This window comes from Lepisosteus platostomus, chromosome 13, assembly GCF_059453375.1.
Source record: "Lepisosteus platostomus isolate fLepPlt1 chromosome 13, fLepPlt1.hap1, whole genome shotgun sequence".
Lineage (NCBI taxonomy): Eukaryota > Metazoa > Chordata > Actinopteri > Semionotiformes > Lepisosteidae > Lepisosteus > Lepisosteus platostomus.
Genome location: NC_142623.1, coordinates 20,559,117 through 20,573,437, shown reverse-complemented (window position 1 = coordinate 20,573,437; position 14,321 = coordinate 20,559,117).

The window sequence follows — 14,321 nt, the reverse complement described above, 5'->3', positions numbered from 1 at the left end:
TCGATCATGTTGTGATATTAAGAAATATAAATTTGTTTGGTGCAAGTGAGGTTTTATTTAATCTCTGACCAAGGGAAACGTTTCATTTTTTCAAAGAAATGTTTGTTAAAAAATAAAGTCATAGTTCCATGGGATTCAATCACAGACCATGTGACATGGGAGTCAGGAAACTAACACACAGCGCCACCGGATTTAATAACACAATAAAAACGCTATAAAATAATGTGACTAGGCACAGAAAAAGTTTACAGTACAGTACAATAATAAATGCTGACCATGACTTTAGAAGCATAAATTACCTTACACTCAATTTAAACACAAGCTGTCTTTCTGTATGAACCTCTAAGCTGGTTCATACAGAAAATGTAGAAATGCATTAGCCTGATTATGATTAAAAAACACATCATTAAACACGCGTTTGCGATTTAAATCAGAACACGATTTAAATCAATATAAATGTTTATATTGTAACGCATACTGTCTAGCCTCCATTTCTCTATAAAAATTTACTCTGTTGCACACACACACACAATAGAAGCAGGAACCGATGTCAGAAGGGAAGAAGGTGACTATTCATTGTTATCAAAAATGACTTAGAATCGATCATGTTGTGATGTTTTAAAATATAAAAGTCAATTGATTGTCCATAATATCGCTATTCTATTTTGTCGAAGAAATGTTTGTTAAAAGAAAGGTCCAGCACCAGCTGGATTCGAACACACAACCTGTGCATTGTTAGTCACACACCTAGACCAGTAGGCTACAGGGGAACTCACATGAACAGGGAGGCGAAACAGCCTTACACAGCCCTGTCGCAGTACACGAATATAATCATACCGTTATTAAATTCTTGAGATACGCGATTCCATATTATATTCCCTATTAATCAAATTCTAAAAGTATGCTTGTTGACTCCGGTATCACGTTAGTTAAAGACTTCGAAGCTTAAAATGTTTAGGGAGAAATGGAATACTGGTGTGTATTTTTTTCTTTAAAGTACCAAGACCAGCTATATACTGTATGTTTATGTTCCAAAATTAATATCGTTTATGGCCTTCACACGCGTTGCAGTATGCTCCTATTCTTTTTATGCTCAGCTACTAAGATTTCCCTTCAGTGGTAAAATTAGATATGAATATTCAATACTTAAACGGGCACAGTTAAGACATTAAATATACATATATATACTGTATACAGTACAGTTTGCATACGGTAATATGTTTATGTTCCTAAATCAATCTCTTTTATGAGCATGTGAAAGGCATGGTGAATCACTGTACTTTGCATGATTGGAAACAAATGCGTGATTGCGAAATGCTGTAGTGTTACTTTTACAAAGACGGTCAATGAAAAAAAGAATTTTGACCAGGGCAATACTTTGAGTTTACACTTACAGCTTGTCCAAGGTCATTCATTATTAATACTATTTGTAATATCTTCGTTAAAGACTGATGGCCACAGCTCAAACATGAGAGGTTGAGCTTTATTAGCTCCACCTTGCGGAAATTCCGGATACTATTATTTTGCTTGTCGTATTATAGGAGAATTTACGGTAACTAGCGGTATTTACCGGTAACTCGCGGTATTTACCAGAAGCTTGCGGTAGACTGCTTACAGCGTACCGGAAAATAATGCGGTATCGCCCACGCATTTTGAATGGCTGCATCTGTAGGCAGTTACGACCCTACGTGTCTAGGGGTAAAGGGGTGTAACATTTAGGATAATTCTTTTGGAAGCAGGGGAGTTTTGGTGAGGGACTAGGAAGCGTGATAACAAGGGTAAGGAACTAGAGTGGTGCCAACGGCTGGCTAGGACAGTGAGGGAAAGCTAACCTAACTACAAAAGAAAACCCGAAACACACGGTCTTCGGCATCTTCAACACCCTAGCTAACCTACACTGACTACCCAAAACCATACAAGACAAACAGCACTCACCCGTACTAAACTAGTGTACTAATACAAAATCAACTAAGTGTGTAAAGTGTAACCAACAACCTAAACTAAACTTATATACAAAAGTTCACACAAAAACACAAGTGAACCAGGAATACAAATAAGGAAAAACAAGAGTAATCAACAGGAGCAGGGTACAAAAGAACACAAAATTTGAACATGTAACACTGGGGCAAGGTAATGGCAAAACAAGGATGAACACACAAACAAACAAAAGTACAAAGAAACTAACGTAAAACCAACAAAACAACAAAGCCAAAGCTTTACGAAAATACACACACACAAAGCAAAACAAACCAACAAACGAAGCCGAAGCAATAACCAGAAGCGAAGCGAAGCGAAGCGATAACCAAAACCAAACGGGACCAAAGTCAATCGAAAGGCCTCTCCTTGCTGAAAACCTCCATGTTATATGCTGAATAAGATGTGTTCTGATTGGCTGAAAGCTAATTGATGATGACATCATATTGAAACAGTGGTGTGATGGTTGGCCAATGGGGAAGGGAGAACAATCAAGGGTCAGCAGTGTGGACATAACAGAAAAAACACACACAGAACACACACTGGGACGTAACAGGCATTTTCTCAATTAAAAAAAAAAGAAAATAATTTTTCATCATAGACCTAAGTGCAACATATACATAGTTCTAATGGTAGTGACGAAGGGCCAGTGTTCACTCTTGTCACATGACCTCTTGAGGTCTAAATGAAATCTCTTATTTGGCAACCTGTTGTATTTCTCATCCTAGAACAAGAAGTAATTTTCTTTGTACTTCTGGATGGTTTATATTGTTGTAAATAAGGTAAATTATTGTTACTTTTCTTATTGTTACTGTTCTTAGTTCTCAGTTTCTCTCTCCCCAATGTTCACGTACATAACTTATGATCTACAAACACTTTTAGACATCAGAACAAGATCCGCAAGACTATCACTTAGTCGGAAAGATCTGGACTGCATCAGTTCGCACAGACTTCTCCGACAAGGCCTGGAAGCCACGGTATCACCTGAACAAGGTCACCAAGCCAGGAAGTGTTGCAAGCAATGTGAACGAAAATGGAAACATGGTAAGCAGGCTGGGCTAGAAATTAGACTAAAGACCAAACATCCTTTACCAACCATTTTACTCGCCAATGTATGTTTTCTAGACAACAAACTTGGTGAACTGAGACTCTTTTTTATTTTCACTGATTGTTCATAGCGATGTCATTCATAGCGATGTCACTTTTTGATCCTTCTATGTCGGCTCTTCCTATCATTGTGAAGCAAAATTCACCAAGCGTTGAATTGTTTCCCACTAATAAGGAATGTGAGCTGGGATTAGACCATCGTGAGACAGGTTTGTTAAACCCTACTGATGATGTGTTGTTGCAATAGTTATCCTGCTCACAGTTAATGGCTAACAGACAGTATTACTTATTTGGATATACACCTAGAGGGGTTCTCTGTCGTCCGTATGGACAAGACTACAGAGTCTGGTAAAACGAGAGGTGGAGGAGTATGCATTTTTATCAACAATGCGTGGTGCAACAGTGATCTACCATCACGAAACACTGCTCACCCGATCTAATGATCAAATGTTGTCCTTTCTATCTGCCAAGGGAATTTACAACTGTTATTATCACCGCCGTCTACATCCCCCTGATCCTAATGGCAAAGAAGTGCTAGAGGTACTATGCACCGCAATAAACAAACAGGAATCTGCACATCCCGACGCAACCTTTATCGTCGGAGGTGACTTTAATCATACAAATCTCAACTCCGTTTTCCCAAAATACCATCAGCATGTCTCCTCCCCAACGAAAGAAGAAAACACTCTGGACCATGTTTACACTAAGATTCAGAATGCTTACAAGGCTGTACCCCTCCCCCACTTTGGAAACACACACCACATCACTCTGTTTCTCCTCCTGGAATACAGACAGTTTCACAGGCTAGTGAAACCAGTGGTCAGAACGGTGAAAGTGCGGCCTGAAGGAGCTGAATCAGTACTGACTGGGATGTGTTTAAAGAGGCAGTCACACAGGGATCACACACTGACATACAAGAATATGCATCGTCAGTCACTAACTACATCAGGAAATGTGCTGCTGATGTGACACTCACAAAAGAAATAAGAACCTTTCCTAATCAGAAAGCATGGATGAACAGTGAGGTTCGCATTCTAATCAAAGCAAGGGATGCAGTATTTAAATAGGGCAATAAATCAGAACTAAAGTCAGCCAGGATCAATCTAAAGAATGGTATTAAACATGCAAAAAACACACTCAAACAGGAATTAGAGGAACACTTCCGCACTAATGACCCATGGTGCATGTGGTAACGTATACAGACCCTCACAGACTACAAAAGGAAGAACATCTGTGCATCTGCCCATGATGCCTCCCTGCCTAACATGCTCAACAACTTTTATGCTCAGTTTGAAGCCAGCACCACAGAACCAGTCAACAGAGCTGCACCCTCCATAGCTGACCAGGTGCTCTCACTGTCTACAGACAAGGTGAGGAGATCTCTGCTAAAAGTGAACACACACAAGGCTGCAGGACCTGACGGCATACCCAGTCACGTCCTCAGAGCCTGCGCCAATCAAGTGACAGGTGTATTCACAGACATTTTCAACATGTCCCTGGACCAAGCTGTAGTCCCCACCTGCCTCAAGACAACCACCATCATCCCAATACCGAAGAAAACCAAAGTGACGTGCTTAATGACTACCGACCGGTGGCAGTAACCCCTGTTATCATGAAGTACTTCGAGAGGCTGGTCATGGGGCAAATCCAGACACACTGAACCCATACCAATTCGCCTACTGGCCCAACAGATCCACAGATGACACAATCTCCATTGCCATACACACTGTCCTGTCCCATGAGGATAAAAAGAACACTTACACAAGAGTACTATTCATCGACTTTAGCTCAGCTTTTAACACCATCATTCCAAAGAAACTAGTCAAGAAACTCAGTGCACTGGGTCTCAACACCACACTCTGGCAACTGGATTTGGGACTTTCTGACAAGCAGACCTCATGCTGTCAGGCTTGGAAACCACACCTCCAACACACTAACTCTGAACACTTGGGTGCCCCAGGGGTGTGTGCTTAGTCCATTACTCTACTCCCTCTACACCCACGACTGTAAGGCCAAACACAACACCAACCCCTATCATGGGCAGAGGCACTGAAAAGGAACTGTAAGAAATGAAAGCACTTTGAGTTTCTCTTTCTCGGGTGCAGGCAAGTTGTCTTTCCAAATTCCTTCCAGTACAATAATGACTGAATTGAGCCTTGACTGCATAATTTACAACACTAGTACTGGTAGAGCAGAGCACTTCAATTTTTAACGTTAAGGGCTTTTAAGTAGTTTAAAGCATGACAGCTTCACCCAGTTCCAAATCCAAATATAACTGTCCAAGATGATAACCTAGGGCAAGAGTCTTCAACTAGAGAGTAGGAGGGCCCTAGTGATTTCTGGTTTTCATTCCAGCCATAGGGGAATATCTGAGTTAAATCAATCAATTTCCTTAAACAGAAGCAGTAAACCGGCTTTAAAGGTCTTTGCTAACTGTTCATTTGAGACAGGGGTTTCCTTTCCTGGTCCTGGAGGGCCAGTATGTACAGGCTAATATTCTAGCTCAGTTTGGATATTCATGTTAAATTCTAATTTAACAGCTTCCCCCAATTTTTCATGTGTCACTGCTTTGAACAGACAAAAAAAAACCTGCAGGACCAGGATTGTCCACATTATCCTGATTTAAGAATGTCTAGAAAACCTTCTTGACTGTGCCTCTGCAGGATGTGGGTCCCTGATCTAGGGTTTATTTTCTACACAGATTCAGGTCTCCTTATTGACCATTTTTGTTCATATGAGATGTCTGAGTTCTATCCATCTCTTCTTCGGACTTAATCACAGCAAGACGAAAGCCCTTCTGGCTGCAGAATTCTTTAGCACCATTCCAGTTTTTCTGGTCTTCAGAAAAGTAGTAACATTTCCCCTTGAATCGGCTCCATCGGCAGACATTTCCTAAATGTAAAAGCTATATGGTGTCCTTACTTCATCTTTAATATTTCTGTTTTAGAAAGTCATATTTCAACATGGCAGATGGGATATAACAAGGCTCTAGTTTTATAATGATTTGAAATCATAGCCACTGGAGAACATATAGTATATATACTGTATGTAACACCTAAAATTTATAATTATGCAGTATGTAGCACTAGGCATTAGGTCTGAACCACTTTCACAGGCAGTCCCTTCCAAACATTTTATTCTCAGATCCCAAACTAACACCAGCCCACTGTGCCAACAAACTGGTCCATGAGTTTCAAGTCGTAAGAGAACTTTCCAAAGCTTTGTTATTTCTCTCTAAATGAAGAGATGGACCAGCCTGCATTCTCTTAAACATTTAAAAAAACTAAGCAAAACTTGTCAAAACCACTTATTGGTTATTCAGTGGCATATTACAATATATCTATAACTGAATGTAACTCAATTCTTAAAACTCTGTATAATCTACTCAGCCATGGACACTGACCTGTTTCAATTGAGGACTCTGTTTTCTGTGGTTTGAACAATCTGAAAATCTGAAACAATGAACAAAGAAATAATCAAAAGAAAAGAAAGAATTATCAAAAGTGACACTCTGGCCACATTCCATTGTATAATGGTATAAAGTGCAAATTTAATTTAATGCAAAGTTAAAGAATTTTAGTTAACTTAAGAATCATGGTTATCTGTTATAAAGAACAGCACAACACATTCCAACACACATATATATATATATTAGTTTAAATTGTACACCAAAGCACAATACAGGGGAAAAACCTCTTTAATAGGGCTGATGATACCTGCTTGAGTACTGTACATTAGCAACTAGAGTCAATGTGAATAATGATGTTATCATTAATCATCAATGATGCATCCATTATTGGATAGCTATTTTATATGGGTGAGGGTCGCAGCAACCAGAAGTCAATCCTCTTGATGAAAATGTAACTATTAATCATTGAGCTGGATTAATATATACTGTATATAAAAATTGTATAAAAAAACCTTAAATGCTAAAAAAGTAGTTATGAGTTGGTCTTAAGAATCTGGGCCGGTAATTACAAACTCATACCCCCTGAAAGTGTAGAAAATGTTTTTTTACAGAAACGGTTTACAACATTGGCAAGCAATGGCCTTTTCCACAGCTTTTTAAAATTGGATATGCTGGTTAGGAAAACTCATAACTTTCATGCCTGATGTTAAGGTACCTGAACTAGGTCCAGCTCAGCTCATTTTGTTTCTCATTTATTTATTTATAAATTAAGAGATTGACAAGTGTTCTTCATTTCAGAAACCACGGCAGAAACAGGCCACTGCTATGTATCATAGGATTGGTCTATTCTGTGTGCTGTTCTCTAATAACTAGATAAACTGTTGAAACATGTAAAGCACAATGCCTACCTGCTTTGAGCGTTGACTCTATTGTGTCCAGTCTGGAGAAAATGTGAGAAACTTAAAAATAAATAATAATGATTAAAAAAACAGTAAGAGCAACAAACAAGAATTCTGATAGTTGTGTAAGGGTTCGGTTTCCCATGGCCAAGGAGAAGCTGAAGAAGACTGAAGACTAGAGAATGAATAAATAATAATTGTCATCATTAACATTTATCTTGTTAAAGGAAGATTTTTGATTTGACAAATCAGTTAATACTATTATTCTTACATACAAATGTTGAGAACAAATCTGTATACAGTGTATATGACCATGTTAATTGCAGTCAAAATGAATTTAAACTAATAAAACTTTTCTGACGCCCTGAAATGCTAAGAGAATAAATACATTTAGCTTAAGGATCTGTGTACAGTATATTTTATTTTCCTGTGAAATTTTGGCCAGATCACATGTAATTGCATGGGTGATTGTAGGAAAGCTTGATGCAATGCTACAAGACAATGTGTTAATAGCTGATGAGTTGAAAAACATTCAAAACAACTCATTTGTCTACTTACGCTGCACGCATGCCAGAAAGATGACAAGAGCAAAGATGAGGAACCCAGTTGGCAGTAGAGTGTATAGGACCTTAAGACGTTTATTCTTTCTGTTAAAACGATCTTGTACAACAACCAAGAAGATTGATTCCAGAGTGACAGAGAAAAACAATTTGCTTCTATAATATGACATTTTAAACACACAGCAATCTCTTTATATGAACAGCATTTTGCACAAAAATATATACGAAGTACTAGTATCTGCAAGAACTTCGTTCCAGGCCATTAAGTGTGCTGTATTTGATTTGCAAAGCTTAAATATTTCATGTGATTACTGTGTAGGTTTATTCTCCTATTAATGGTGTTATGGTTTTCTAAGTTTATTTTTGATTATGCTTTTAAGCCTCAAAATTGCTTTGTGAAGACCATCTGTTAAGTTAAAATTAATTGTTAATTCATTTTAAAATTAATTCGTTAAGTGTACTTCAAGGTTATATTGTTATTATTTTCTTAGCAGACTCCCTTGTTCAGGATGACAACTTCATCTTGACTGAACAGCAAATTGCTGTGCCTTATTTAAAAATTGGAAGATAGGATACACAGATGCAATTGGTTTCTCTCCCCAGACATGGTTAACTTGTGGATCCTGCATAATTAAAAAAGAACTCCATAATTTATCTTCATAAATTCTCTGCTCCCAGTATAAGGTCTCTTCTTTAGTTCCATCTGTTTTCTGTACTAAGCAACAATACAACCACCATCTCTAATGCCTTTAGAAATAATGCCTTTTGCTGGATTTTCCTTTGTTTATTAAATGTCTTTCTTCTCATTGATAAACTCCCAAAATTGAAACCTTACTTATAAAATGTAGTGACATCGGCATTGTTTTCGTAAAACCTTGGTTAACACACATAAAAGTATTTCTCTTAAGAAAGCCTTAACTGGCTGGGAAATAGGCTCCTTCTCCTTTTTTCCTCTTTTCTCTGCATTAACATTACTTTTTTGTTTTTCTGTTTGAAGCTTCTCATAAATATGATCATTGTTGTCATCAGCATCTTGATCTGTAGGTGCATATGATAAGAAAACAAGCCTTGTTTATTACTCTACCCACACATCTGGAAGAAGTTAGTAAATATTAATAATGTGGCTAAAATACTGAGTTTTAAGACAATCTTCATCTAGTGTTTTTTAAAACATGTATTTAAAGCATATTAGCCTGTGAAACAAATTAAAGCAGCAGTTACAGACTGATGAGCATTTGTCAATTTAATTCTAGACTGAGTGTTTCTATTATACATATTTTTGACAAATTAAGAATTCTTTTGACAGCCATATGAGAGAAGCAGTTTATTAAATCATTTAAAGGTTAGGGTTAGGGTTAGGGTTAGGACAAGAAGGGTATGTTAAAAAAAAGACCAATGTGGCACCTATTCAGATGGAATTTTTTTTTGTTTTCATGAAATGTAAAATATATTTTTTGTCATGTGAAATGAAAATGAAATGCATTATAGTATACTTTCTTAACCATGAATTGTTGCTTAAATATATTTACAATATATTACAAAATGCATTTTACAAACCAAGGTATACACATTTTATTTATTTTTTTTATTTATTCAAAATATATTGTCATTTTTTTAAAATAAAAATACATACAGTATAAATAAATACATTTCAAAGCAAGAAATAAATACCAATAAATATAAATAAAACAAATTTTCTTTTGGCTCTTCTTTTGCATGTTGTAATATTGACACAGTATACTGTAATACAGTGGTACAGACTCTTATGAAATTAATTGTGTTTACCTAATTTTTTAAAACATTTGTGTAATTATGCACAACAATATTTGTAAGCAACATAATGTATAAATACAATATTTGCAATATGCTTATTAAACACTATATTCACAACCAAAACTTAGCATACTGCTGATTATGTAATGCAGTGTAAGACAAAGTAAATTAATTAAATATGCTCAGCATTTTGTTATGGAAATTATCTTAATTTAATTTAATTTTAAGTTATTTATAATATATTGTCCTTATGATGAAGACAGTCCAAACATAATATTTAAACAACTTTTATTAAAGTTACATTCTTTCAATGTTATTACATTTTCATCAGTAAAATGTCAACAACACTGCAATGAAGAATCACTTTTGGTTGAATCTTTGCTTTAATTTCTAAAAGACACAAAGCAAAAGATTATTACTGAACACAAACAGATGCCATTCAACTAATTGTGTGAATTGACTTAGTAATTTTGTGCACCTGAACTAATTTACGGAGTGAACATGCAATCAGTATACTTTAGTTTTTGATTTTTTACGTTTTTTGCTGAGATTTTTTCCCATAAAAGGGCTCAGTTGGAGTATTCTTTTTTTTATTTTAATACTGTAATGAAAAATACTTTAATAATATGTATATACCTGTATCATTTGTAATGTAACAAAAAAGAAAATCACTGGAAGAAGGCGAATATTTTAGCAAGCCATTTTATATTTATTTACTATTGGTAAAGCAAAATGTTCCTGAAACCAATGTACAAAGTACAGTTATATATATAAAGTCATATAAATGTCATATTTTTATACTTACGTAAGACAAGAGATGAATATACAAAAAAACTAAGAATCTTCCAGCTGCAGGACTGTGAAGTTTGTTTTGTGGGGCAGACCAAATTGAAGTTTAAACTTTTCTCCTAGGAACTTTGGAGGATTTTCTTAATAGTCTTCCTACAGTATATTATTGCTTCAACTGTTTACCTGAAATTATCAATGAATTTAAGGCAATATCCCACCAAATACCATTAATGTTTATGATTTGAAATAGAGGATTATTTTATGTTCTGTTACTTCCTTACCTCTGTATTGTTTCCTGGAAATTGCCTGGACGTTTCGAGACACTTCACAACCTGCCATTCTGTGTGAAGAGAACTCTGTACCTTATAACTTTCTGCAATTACCTCCCCTCAGGCTAAGGAACATATTTTCTCAGTGGTTTCTGAGTAGAATATTATACATTTTATACATCACAATATCACAATATCTCTCTTAAAATCATTTACACCCTCGATAAGGATGTGGTTTTGTACAAATTTGCAATTGGTTTCGTGACAGACTACTTTTGCATATGAAAAATGATGATTGTGTAAGACCTGTTTAACTAGGATACAGTACATTCTATGATTTTAATGGTTTATGTATGAGTTAATAGGACACCATCCCATCATTCATGGACAAGAGTGGGTCTAAATGCTGGACATCAGCAATATGCTCAAATCTCCTTTGCCCCATTGCTCTACAGTTATATTTCCCAATCCTGGTCCTGGGGACCACAAACCCTCTGGATTGTTCCACTTAAGCACATAATAAAATAACTTAATCGACCTAATAATAATCAAAATGAACACTTTTAAGAGTGAAAATTTTAATTCAGTTTTAACAATTTGAAAATGCAAACAAAAATCAGAAATTAAAATATGTTGATTACTTTGATTTTAATCAATAAGCAGTATACTGTATAACAACAACAAACCTAAATGAGTTTAGGTGCACAAAAGTACTTTGACAGGTCTCACAATAAGCTCAATTACATCTGTCTGTGTACAATAATAGTGCATGGAATGACCTCAGAATTAATACACCTGACTCAGGGTAGTCTTTCATAACAGCCCAGGTATATGAATTTGGGTAGCTGCTCTTATTTCGCCTGAGCATTTGATGTAAGTTTCTCTTCTGACTAAGCAGAAAGGGCTCCTGGATGGGTATGAATGAGGGACAGTTCTGGAAAAATGTACGTGTTAGGGAAAAATTGCCTGGGCATTAAAAGGAGGCTATAAAAGCACAGCAAGAACTAGTTTTACTCTGTACCAGCATTTCATCCATAATCAGGGTTTAAATGTTTCCTGATTGTTACAAGTGTGGTGTACAATTAAGAGCCAAGTCCCTTAAATAACAAATTGAAGAGGAAAACAAATTTGTCATTATGTTTATGTTGTAGGAATGGATTACATATAAAAACCCAAAAATAATAAATACAATCATAATGTCAGATGTGAAAGGAGCTTTTGTTGTTGATTGTAAGTGCTGTTGTCATGCTGACTGAGAGAATAAAGAAATCACTTTTCATAAGCACATAAGACAACTAATATTTTATGAGGATACTGGCAGTAGGATAGTGTCTGTAATCAGTGAGCACAGTGGGGCAAATCCAATGATGTGCGTCAACAGGCAATTATTAAGTCGAAATCCTCCTGAAGTGTAGTCAACCTGTAGTTTGGAAACAGTGGTATCTGTGTAGTCATGAGCGTACATTCCTTTGCACAGATTTGTACAGTATATTTGTCAGGTAGACAAATAACCAATGTGCAGCTGAAAAGGAGCTAGAAGAACAATAACCTGGAACTCTACAGGAAACATAATGACTAAATAGTCAATGAATAAATGTTGCTTTTTGTTACTGTCGATGCGTACTGTACATTTTTCTTCATCTGGTGGATAAGTCAAAATCTAGCATGACACATACAGTAGATATAAACTAAATGCAAACTGAATATCTGTTGAAGTCTTACTACTTGAAGTTGAATCTATGAAGAATAGTATATCTTTTCAAATGGAAGTTGTGTGAACCACTTTGAAATCTTCTTTTTTGTAATGATGACACTACACTTTATCAGTACAGTTACCAAAAAGTAAACTAATTCATGTAAACTTAACTTACACTAAAATAAGCCTATTTTCTGCAATTGACTGAACTGCAGTTTTGAAGTGCAAAATGTTCCAACTGTGATGTTTGAAGCAATAAGTAATATGATAGTAACCTCTTCAATAAAAAGTAATAATTTTATATATTTATTCTCATTTAATATCTCTGAAGGTACGCAATATTTTTTTCCATAATGTAATATTACTGGAATTTTACCTTTCTGAATTGAAATGTATCAGTCTAACAATTTTACTTTTTATTACTAGTATTAAAACCATGTTATATAATGTCATTAAGAGAGATTCATAACTGCATTTTCTTTGCCTACTTAGGCATTTTGTATTTTAACAGTTTTGACATAGATAAAGATTAAAATCATAACATCTCTGTAAGTTACACTAGTTTGAAGCAGATTTTTAATATTTTGCAAATAAAGTGTGAAAGATTGTATTACTGATTCCATGCAAACTTGCTTATTTCAGCTAAACCAGTTCTAAAACTATAAAACGCTGCATTTATGCGAGCCAGAATGCAAAAAAAGTACTACCCCTGTTGGTTAATTTCTGCTATTTTACATAGATTTATCTGGACCAATTTGCACAGGAGCAGATGCCATGGGATATCACCTACACAATTACAACCCATGGGAGAAAAGGCCACAACTTAAAATCATACAACTGTAAATAATATAAACATGTATTCTTTTGCACAAACCAGTGATCCTAATGTTTTAAATCAAAATGTGTTTTTATGATTACTTAAGGAAAACACATTTCTTATCTTCTCTTACAGTACATCACTTTTCATGTCTTTAATTTATTAAAATTGCAGTACTGCAATATAGATTTATACATCTGAACATACTCAAAAATAATTTAGCATTGTAGGATGGGTGCCAATTAGCCTGACTTGTCACAGTTTAGATTAAGCAAATTTTGAGTCATCCATGTTTTTATGTTGGAGATGCAATTAGAAAGAAAAGATACACCCACATCAGTGTTAAGTTGGTATGGATGTAGATTTGAGTATCATTATCATAGAAGTGATAGGTCAGGACATGTGATCTTAAAAGCTGACTAAGCGGAAACATGAAAATGCTGACAAGTAGGGGTCCCAGTTTCAAGCCCTGAGGAATATCAGACTTGATTAATCCAATTTCAGACCTAAATCTGCCAAGAGAGACAAAGTGACAGTGATCAGTGAAGTACTGAACCAAGAGCAGTGTCAGAAACTCCAAACACAGAGATGAGAAAGTTCAGTAAGATATCATAGTTAACAGTGTCGAAAGCAGCACTGAGATCACGAAGAATAAAAATAAAAAGAGAACCACAATCAGAAGCTACAGTATTAGATGATCATTAGTGATTTTAACCAGAGCAGTTTCTGTGCTGTGAAGTTGTCAGAAGCCAGACTGGAGGGGTTTTGTAAAGGTTTTTTGCAATGAGGTGGTTATTTAACTGAATTGTAACAGCACGTTCTAAATTTTTGCAAGAAAGGGTAAGTTGGAGATGGGGCAAAAATTGTTTAGATTGTGCAGAGACATGTTTGGCTTTTTTGACAAGGGGGTAATGGCAGCAGTTTTGACGACCTTTGGTACAATACCTATGCTCAAGGACTCATTTATTATACTGAGGACAATGGGACAGAAATAAATGAAACAGGATTGAAATAAAGTGGTGGGAATG